Source organism: Nothoprocta perdicaria, unplaced genomic scaffold (genome assembly GCF_003342845.1).
Source record: "Nothoprocta perdicaria isolate Ctin4 unplaced genomic scaffold, notPer1 scaffold_85, whole genome shotgun sequence".
Taxonomy (NCBI): Eukaryota; Metazoa; Chordata; class Aves; order Tinamiformes; family Tinamidae; genus Nothoprocta; species Nothoprocta perdicaria.
The window spans coordinates 79,177-89,401 of NW_020456143.1; positions in this window are offsets into that span (position 1 = coordinate 79,177).

Consider the following 10,225-nt stretch of genomic DNA (forward strand, 5'->3'; position numbering starts at 1 on the left):
GGCCTTGGATTATGTTGAAAGCAACTATTGTACAGAGGGTCATTTGCCATTTTTATGTAATTGTCCAGAGAATGTCCTAGTCCTCATTTAAATGACTCTATGATACAAAATTTCTCCCATCCATTCAATCAGGCTTTTGTTTTGCTCTGAATAGATCCTATTAAGAGGCAGAAAAGTATGAATAGTCAGATACCCCACTGCTTGCTCCAGCCCACTGGGAGCTCTAACATCYTTGTGAAAAACAAAACACAAACTACACACACACAAAAAGAGGAAGTTAAAATGGAAATGCTCAGTATTAAAAATAATATTTACATTTGCATTGTCTAGGCTGGTGTGACCAAACCAGTACGCCAAAATCTATTCCTGGCAAAACACGAAACTGAAAAGTTTCTTTGATATCTCATATCTATTGTTCCCAATTCTTGAAATTCAGGTACTTTGGTCTCTTATTACTGCCTTAAATAGGGCACAGAGAACTATGAAAGTTCCCAAGAGTTGTGCACTGTGGACATTAGCACAGCGTGCCTAGAGGGCAGGTACAGACATTTTCAAACCTTGCTGAGGAGCCACAGGAGCAGCTGAACCAACCCTGCAACCCAAGTACTGCACTGTATTCAAACTGTATTACAAACCATCCTTGGAGCACCATAAGCTTTGTTTGCATGGCCCTAGAAGATCAGAAATTGCAGGTTTACACCATGATGTCATAATTAAAAAGCATTAACTAATCTCTTTCCAATGCCCTTTTTCTTACTTATCAATTATGTACAGTCTTCCTCAGATCTTAGATAGAAAGTGAAGAGTCAGAACAGTCATCACAGTAACATAATTGGAAAAGAATTATTTTTTATGCCAGTGTCATAAAAAGCTCTTATCTTCTGTCAGCCACCAGCGTTTAATATTTCAGTAAGCCAGAATTAAATTCAGTAGCCAGATCCAGTTAAAATCTTGGTAATGCTGGCTTGCTTGGTAAAGGGAGGTGTAATGCCTATTCGCATGTCTGTATTTCTCTTTACTACCTGCTTTACCTGCAGTGACATGTCAGGCTTTGAGTTATAGCAGTAAGACGTAGCAACAGTTCAGYGAATATTAATATAAGGAGTTCAAGTGAATATGAGCATTGCAGGGCACCTCAACCATGTTTCATAATGAATAACAATGCTCTTTCATCCAAATAACAAATGTTTTCTCGTAGTTATCTGTGCTCAGTCACACAGCGTTAGCTTAACTAAAGGACCGTCACGCTCTACTGGGAGTGAGCCTCACTTAYGGGATCTGTTGCAAAAAAATCACACCGAGGCTGTTTATCATCTATAATTAGAGGAGATTGATATTGTTCATTCCTAACTCACTTTATCATAGATATGCTGACATTTAGGAAGTATAAAAAACACATTATCTAGTCTGGTTTTAGGTRTATCACTTGCCATTGAATTGTATGAACTTGTCACTTTTGTAAGTATATTACAGAGTCTCTGCAGTGCATTGCCTCTGAATCCCCATCTTCTGTAAAATGTGGCACATATTCAGGACTTTGTGAATAGCCTCTCACAGCCATAATAAGACRTAGCAAGCGCTCATAGCACGTAGCCTAGCTCCTCTTGTTATCTCTCACATTCCTTATCCTTCTTACAGAAGAATTATTCTTGGTCATTATTATGAGTTTTGGTATGTCTACATTATCTCTGTGTGTGAAATTTTAATAATGATCTCACCTCAGCTTCAAGTAGATGCAAAATTGATTCTTTATATATTTATTCATTGTTGAGCTACACGCATCCCTCTGCCACACTCCTTCTAGAGCTTCACCCTGCGTGCTTTAGATCCATTTCTGATCTACTAGAGCCAAGTCTCTTTCGGAGTCATTACCCAACACCACACAATGGACCATACTGCCTGTTTCTAAGCATAAAATTTTGCATGTGGCTGAACTGAAACACATTTTAACTCTCCGTTAAAGCTCTCGTCCTTGGATGGGCCTTGGTCAACTCACATTCCCTAGTRAAAAACAGTACTAGGCCTTTCCTGTTGAAATCTTTCAACGGGATAGATCTGATAGGTCTTTCTCATCTCAAAACATTTCCTGTTTTTGCTTCCTCAGTTTTATCAACATATAGATTTCTTAATCTGGGTTCCACAAGATTTTTTCAGAGAAGGTTCATGACTCTGTTTTACAGTTCTGATTCTGTTAGGGAAATCCACCAAATGCCTCTCACGAGAGAAACAGAAAACAGCATCTATTTTCAATGGAATAAAGTATCCATCTTCCTATGGAATAAAGCCTAGATATACTCGCCAGAGGTATACTCAACTCAACAGGACAGAATAAATCTTGTAGAATACTTTGTCAGATTATTAAGTGAGGTGATCTTATTGCAGAGACAAGAAAGAATTATTTTTGCACACAGGAAAAGGGAAGAGATTATGGTGGTAAGCAAAGTTATTCTCATTAAATACTTTTACAAATTTCTTCAATAGTGTAGAACCCAAAGTTACAAAAAAATCTTATGAATATTGATTTCACCATTTTTCTTTCATTACAGTGGATCAATGATGTTGACGGTGTATAGTTTATACATTGATATACTAATAATTTCTTTTTTAAAACAAAAAATTATGAAAATATTTTCTGTCCTTTTACAACGATTTGTTTCAATATTATGATTTTATAAAAACACTAGGTCTGTGTTACTTGATTTTATTGTTTGAAAACAATTGAAATGGTAAACTTTATTCATGAAAATAATGTTCTATTAAAACCCTCAGGTACATGTTAACTTTTTTTGTGAGATTTAAACAGATCATTAGAATACTCTAACACAAAACTTGTTAGCTTTGAAAGGGCAGATTATACTCAGAACATTATTTATAATTTCCAGGCCCTATTAGACATCATGTATTATTTAGCTAAACACCACTGCTGTATTCAATTCACTATGAAAATTAAAAATTAATAAGTTTATTACCTTTGACTTTCTGTATAGATTTTAAGAAGGAAAACAGTCCATTATTAGTATAGTTTTAAGAGTATTAACCACATAAACAAAAAATAGAATGAATAAGAATACCCAGGAAGCTTGAACTAATTTGATATTAATACAAAAGTGAAGTGACTGTGAAGGCAAAAAAGAAAAAAGGAGCGTTGAAATATGATCTACTAGGAGATGTTTAATTACTACTTTTCTGTAAAAAGGTTACAACCTATCCTGTGATGGCATTAGAGAATATTCTGCATATTTATCCTCATCTCTACTCTGACAGGAAATGTTCAGCATTTTTTAGGCAACCGAAAAACAAAAAAAAAAGAGAAAATGACTCAGTCCACAGATATAAAAAAATGTAAACGGAGATGGAAATTAACTCATACATTCTGATATCAAGGCCTAAACTCAAAGAATACGTTTCTTTTCAAATAATCTAGAATCCAATTTTAGACAAATAATTTTAATTACTTTTTTAATTGACCCTGTTGAAACATCATTTTTGCAATATGGTAATTATCTACATAATCTACCTAGCTATACATAGAGCTAAAATGTGCAAGATGCTGAGTACCCTGGCTGTAATTCAGGAATGCACTTAAACTCATGCATAACTTGCAGTATCTGAGTGATTCCACAAGAGAATTTCTAACCGTACTGAACTACATGGCAAAATTTCCATTGACTTCCACATTGCCAGGATTTGAACTTTGCCATGACAAATAAACTGCTAAAAACTAGGCAAGGCAAGGTTTATTGGTACAGGTAGTATCTTTTACTATGCACCAAGAAGTATAGTTAGGGGGAAAAAAAAAACAGACGAGCTTTAGGACACACGAGCCCTTGTTCAGAAGCAGCAGAGTTCAAAGCAAAGCTCAAGCAAAGAATAAAACTAACCACAGATATAAATGTAACTCTGGATTGAAACCAGAACCTTGCATGACTGAGAATGAACAGGAATATTTTGAAGATTCAGAGGATATGTAAGCATAAAACCACRGCAAAAGCCTTCTTGTTGAGCTGCTTAATGTTGCTGCTCACTAATATTTATAAAAGGTGATAGACAGTTTTAGGACTTTGTTCTTTCTCTGTTTATGCAAACGAGAGACTCCTACTGAGTTTCAGTGATAAAAGCCCACAAATCTAACTTTAGGCCAGGACAAACTCTCTTATGTTTTCCCAGGTTATTTTACATGGTGTTTATTATCAGTATTCACAGTTATTTAAAGCAACATTTTCCATGCAAAGACTAAAACCATAATCAACCACTCTTAAAAAGCCTGCAAAAAAAAAGGTCATTATTAAAAATGCATTCTTCATTTAATTCATGTAGATTTCAACACTTTTCGTTTACATAAAGCAAATATATATATATATATATATATATATTCATTGAATAAACTGGCATAATCCATTCCAATTGATGTTCTAAAATCTGTTGGGGGATCTAAAAATTTTTCTACCAGATTCTAGCATTATTGAAACAAGTGTGTACTGGGGTCTGTGTCTCTCTCCTTCAAATTAACATAATATCTATCAATAACAGATTCAAATTTTCATGAGTTCTTCTTTTGCTTACTTGTAATACACATTCCATTATCATGATTAGTTCATTTGTAGCTACAGATTAGCATGGACAGGAAATTATCCTGCCTCTTTTTGCCCTAAGTATTCAGCATTAATTCTAATAATAATCTTTCAAAAACATTGGATTTCATTAAAAGAAATCCACCTTGCTGAATGTTTTGCTCCTGGCTCCAATATATTCTAGTAGCGTTTTTATCTACAGCATTTTTAATTATTATCACTTAAAGATGTTGTGCACTGCTTGCTGAAAACCTGATCCTTTGGAAATATTAATATAAGCTGAGTGCCGAACACACATTTGTCCTACTGCTCTTTTATTCTTTTTTTCTGGTAAAATATAAGTAGTCCATCTTCAGGGACCTCACAGAACCACAGAATAGCTGAAGTTGGAAGGGACGTCTAGAGATCATCTAGTACCTCTGTATTTCACTGTATACAAACACAGAGCTAATTCTGCTCTTACATTAGTGTAATTAGCATTGACCTCATTAAAACTAACAGAAGTTGCACTCTGTATTTCAGGGCAGCAATGAGTACTCAGTCATGCAAGGTGTTCATCAGTATATATTTCTCTTCCATCAGTGCCACCYGTGTGCAGTACAGACCTTGGAATTTCCTTGGAATCTCCCAAGACACTGAGAATTCCTTGTCTCCATTGCATTCATACAAACAAGTAGCACGGATGCTAGTTTGCTAATGAGTTGCAGCTTAACCTGTGGAGCATTGTTCAGCTATGACAGCACTGAATTTAGAAGAAGAACTTGCCATGTGGTTCTAAGAAAAAAAAATCATTTTGAATTAAATACACAAATATCCTAGCCATAAAAAAAAAAAAAAAAAAAAAAAAAAGATTCCTAGGGGTGTCACACAAGACATTTTAAGAGTGTCTTTTGGCTGGGGATATTGCTAAACAGGGACATTAGCTCATTAGCATCTGAAGTTGAATAAATCAACTGATTAGCATCTGAAGTACCCCCTATCTATTACAGATTTCCATTTGCTACCTGTATTTGATGCTTGCTTTATGGATTGTTCACTTTTTTTTTTTTTTTTTAATCAAATACTGTAATACATTTTCCTGCTGTTTGTTACAATTTTGATTTAAATGGTGCCACATGGGACTCTATTGCCACTCTGAATGCTCCTAGTTAATGTGAAGAAAATATAGGTCACTAGAATTGTGAAAAGCAGCAAAGATGCAATATATACTCTTTAAAAGTGAAGTACTAGTTTAGAAGGCATCTTATGCTGGATCTTGGTCAACATTTTACTTCATGTTTCTTAGGACAAAAATAAATCAAATAARTTAGGTAACATATTTTAATTACATAGAATTTTAATTAGGCATATGGTTATGTTCTTTTTTCAGAATATAATTTATCTTGGTCTCTTCTCTTTTCCAAGGACAGAAGTTCAGATCATTGCCTATTTTCTTCTATTTCTTTTGCAGCAATTGTATTTAATTTTCCATATATGATTTTGCATACTAAGTGTGGTTAAAGACAGAGAACAACTGTGGTGGCTGAATTAGAGGATTTAAATTAAAAGCTGAAGAACAGAAAAACAGAAGTCTGGAGGCTGATCATCATCCTCCTGAATGACAGCACTTAGTATACCGAACATGAGAAATCCTATCCATGTAGTAGCAACTACTCTTTACAGAAAAATGTTATTAAGAGCAATTGATAGAGACTGAAAGGGAGGTCACACCCAATAACAGTTATTTGTTGTCAGAGAGAGAAAAAAAAACAACTTTAATCAATGTGTCGGCACAAACACATTCGACATTTTGAAATAAAACCGTTAGGTGGTTTTGACTGCCCAAGAACTGAATCTCCAGCATTCAGATGTTTAAATGTAATTTCTTGCATTATGCACTAGAATATTTTACAGTGTAAGAAAATACCTTTAAGACCCCAAAGGCCCCTCTGCCACCATTTACTGAACTACACTACCTCGAGATGTAGGTTCAGGCCTTTTACACTAGTATATCATGGTAGACATAATCCGTGGTAAAGCTCTACACTGATAAATTTCTTTGTTCTGAGTAGTGTGACTTTCTAGGCTAAGGTGGCGTTCTCCAGACTTTTTGGTCTCAACAAAGAGTTTGTATTATTCTATGATCCTTACAGCTTTTATTAATGCAAAGTATTCCTGGAATACACGCACTTGCACTACCCCTCCACAAGTAAAACTAAACAACTGAGATTGGGGAACATGGCTGAAAATAACTTTTATTATTTTTGAGAACACRGTATGCGTAAATAATGCTGGTGAGTCACATATAGTCATAGTATTTTGTCTTGTCCAGTAAAAATTAAAAACCAAGACAAATTGACTGCAAATTTCAACACAGGTAACATGCACATCAGAGAAAAAAAAATCCAAATAGCAGCCTACCATTCTATTTCCTCAAAGGCAATAGCAGAGTATTGAAGTCTTCACTGTGGGATAATCCAGTGCCAAGGGAAAGACTACAAACTGTCGTTAAAAAAAAAAGTGAAGAATATTGAGACAAAGGAGGGTGGAAATTTATGGATATATTTGCTTATGATAAGGCTGAGGTGACAGAACACATGGAAAAGGCCAAGGTACTGAATGCCTTCTTCACCTCAGCCTTTACTAATAAGAGTGGCCTTCMTGAATCCTAGGCCCCTGAGATCACCAGGAATGCAGGTGGATCAGGCTAGGGAATATCTAACAATCTGGACATACAAAAAGTCCATGGGACCGAGGAAGATGCTCCCCAGAGCACTGAAGGAGTTGGCCTCATTGCGAGGCCACTCTTGGTTATCTCTGAAAGGTCATGGTGATTGAGGGAGGTTCCCGAGGATTGGAAGACAGCAGATGCCACAGATATCAGGGCAAGAAGAAGCTGGGGAAGTACAGGCTGGTCAACCTTGATTCCTAGGAAGCTGATGGCGCAACCAATCCTAGATAATGTTTTTAAATACATGAAAAACAAGAAGTTGATTGCAAGTTGTCAGCACAGATTTATGAAAGAGAAACCAACGCTCAACTATCCTCAGAACTTTCTATGATAAAATCACTAGTTTAGGGGATAAAGGGAGAACAGTGAATCTCTTAGCAGCAGTGACTGCTTCATCTTAAATTTAGTAAGTTTTTTGACACAGTCTCCCATAATATCCTCGCACACAAGCTCGGAAGTATAGGCGAGGTAAGGATTGAAGGATTGCAAGGTGAAGTGGATTGAAATCTGGCTGAACTGCTGGAGTCAGAGGCTTGTCATCAGTAGTATACAGTCAAGCTAGAGGACAGTCATTAACGGTGTTCCACAGGAATTGATTACTGTTTAGTCTCTTCATTGATGACCAGGAGGATAGGACCAAATGCACCCTCAGCAAGTTTGTGCATGAAACAAAACCAGGAGGAGTGGCCAAGGCACCACATGATTTTGCTGCTATTTAGACAGACCTTGACAGACTGGGGAGATGAACAGAGAGGAACCTCATGAAGTTCAACAAAAGGAAATACAAAGTTTTGYGTGTGGGTAGGAGTAACCCTCAATACCGGTACACCCCAGGGATGACCTGCTGGGATGGAGCCTTGCAGTGATGGACATGGGTATCCTCACGGACAACAAGTTTAATATGAGGTAGCAATGCATCCTTGAGGCAGAGAAGGCCGAAGGTATCCTCCTGTGCTGCAAGAGTGCGCTGCTCTCACCTTTCCCGCTACTCAGCACCGCACACTTACATAAAGTATTTTTAAGATTATGCAACTAAAAATATAATGATGTCCCTCTACATTTAAGTGTAGCTAAGATACCATGTGTAAAGAAGCAGATCATGTACATGTCTGTTCTCCTATTAAAGAGTGATTAAAAAAAAAGATGCTTGGGCCTATTTCACCCTTTATGCATACAGGTGAACAGTGACAGTGTTACAAGGACAACAAGGACACTTGAACTGCAACAACATTCCTAGTTAAAAGTACTAAAAGCTTGTGCACTAGGTGCATGTTTAAAGAGAAGGAAATTCATGCATATTTGGGACTACTTGTGATATCTTCATCCTTATCAACCATTATCTCGTATTTCCATCTTCCAAAATCCCTGCTTCCTACTTCTCACCCCTCATCTGCACACTTTCACTTGCCAGGATCCAAACCTCATGTCCTTTATCCTGTAAATCATTCTTTACTATATACTCTCAAGCTAGGAATCTAAATAGTTTTCCTGTCCATTATCCTTCTTTCCTAAGCAGCAGCTTCTTCACTCTGCCACTTTGCCATGGGAGGCAACCCTAAACCAAGATTAGATTCCCATATACAAGCTGAACCATTATGTAAAAGTCCCATGGAAAGTGTAGAAATATGCACAAGAAAACAAACAATCAAAAAAATGAATGTAGTGGCAGCATGAAGCCCTTTGCTCTGGAGTTTTGGCACCACAGCTGCTAGCAGCAGATAAAGCCTGTTGTTGCTGTAGTTGCTGCCAAGCAGCTGACCTGACTTGAGAAAGGATTTTCCTATGACCAGTACTATAAGATCCTGAGAAATGTAGCCTTACAAACTGCTTTTACTATTTCATATCCTTTTCCCCATAAAAAAAAAAAAAAAAAAAATCCATCACAGTTTTCTCCCCCACTATTAATGTCAGTTCCCTTCCCACTTTGTGTCTCCCCAGATGAGAACTTACTATTGTCACATTCACTGAGCTGCCTCATCCAACAAAAAACTAACACTTGACATATCTTTTCATCAAGGTTGAATAATATGGGAAAAAAAGTTCTTAATTTATTCAGTAAAGATGATCTTAATCTAAATCTTTGGACTCTACTGCTACAAAGTGACCTGAACACTCTTTCTTCTCTCTCTCTCTCTCTGAAGAGCTTTGGGGCCTTTTAGAAACAAAAAACATCCTCTCACTGGATTAGCTGAACCAGAACAGACTTGTCTTGTGGCCAGACTCTGACCGTAACTTGCAAGATGAAAGTTTGGATGGAAGCTTTCCTGGGGGTTCACACATCCACAAGGCCCGCCTCCCACACAGACTCTCTGACGTATCTAATTTGTTTGAATACACTTTATTTCAAACTGCGCTCAAAAGTTACCAGAGTAGGGAAAGACAAACAGGAGGAACGARGCAGCCCCGGCAGGGCCCGGTGACCAGCCCTCGAGCAGGAGACCGGACAGAGGCCCTCCCTGAGACCCTCCCAACTGGTGTCAATGGCGTGTTTTGCTTCATAATCCACACAAAGCTTAACGCACAGGGTTGTACAGACAGGGACCGGCTGTAGCCGTGTGTATTTGTCTCCCGAGGCGTTTTATGCCGTGGGTTGGTACAGCCCGACCCAGCGCCTCCCCCCGCGCGCGCAATGGTAGCGCCCTGCGCGGAACCGTTTGAATTCGAACCCCAACGGTCGCTCTTCCCGCTGCAGGTGGGCGCTGCGCGTGGTGACGTCACGCACACGCACAGAGGGAGGGCGCGCTTCCCCTCTCCGCGGTTTTAACCCCATTCCCGGTTTCGTTTTGGGTGGTTTTTCTCGCTTTTCGGGGCAGGTCGGTGGTGGCGCTGCGCACGCGCGCTCCCGGCCTTGCCTCCCTCCCTCTCTCTCGCCGTGTGGGCAGCGAGCGCCGCGGCGGGGCGGGCCGGGCCGGGCTGGGGCGGCGCCGCGGGAGCGCCGAGGGCC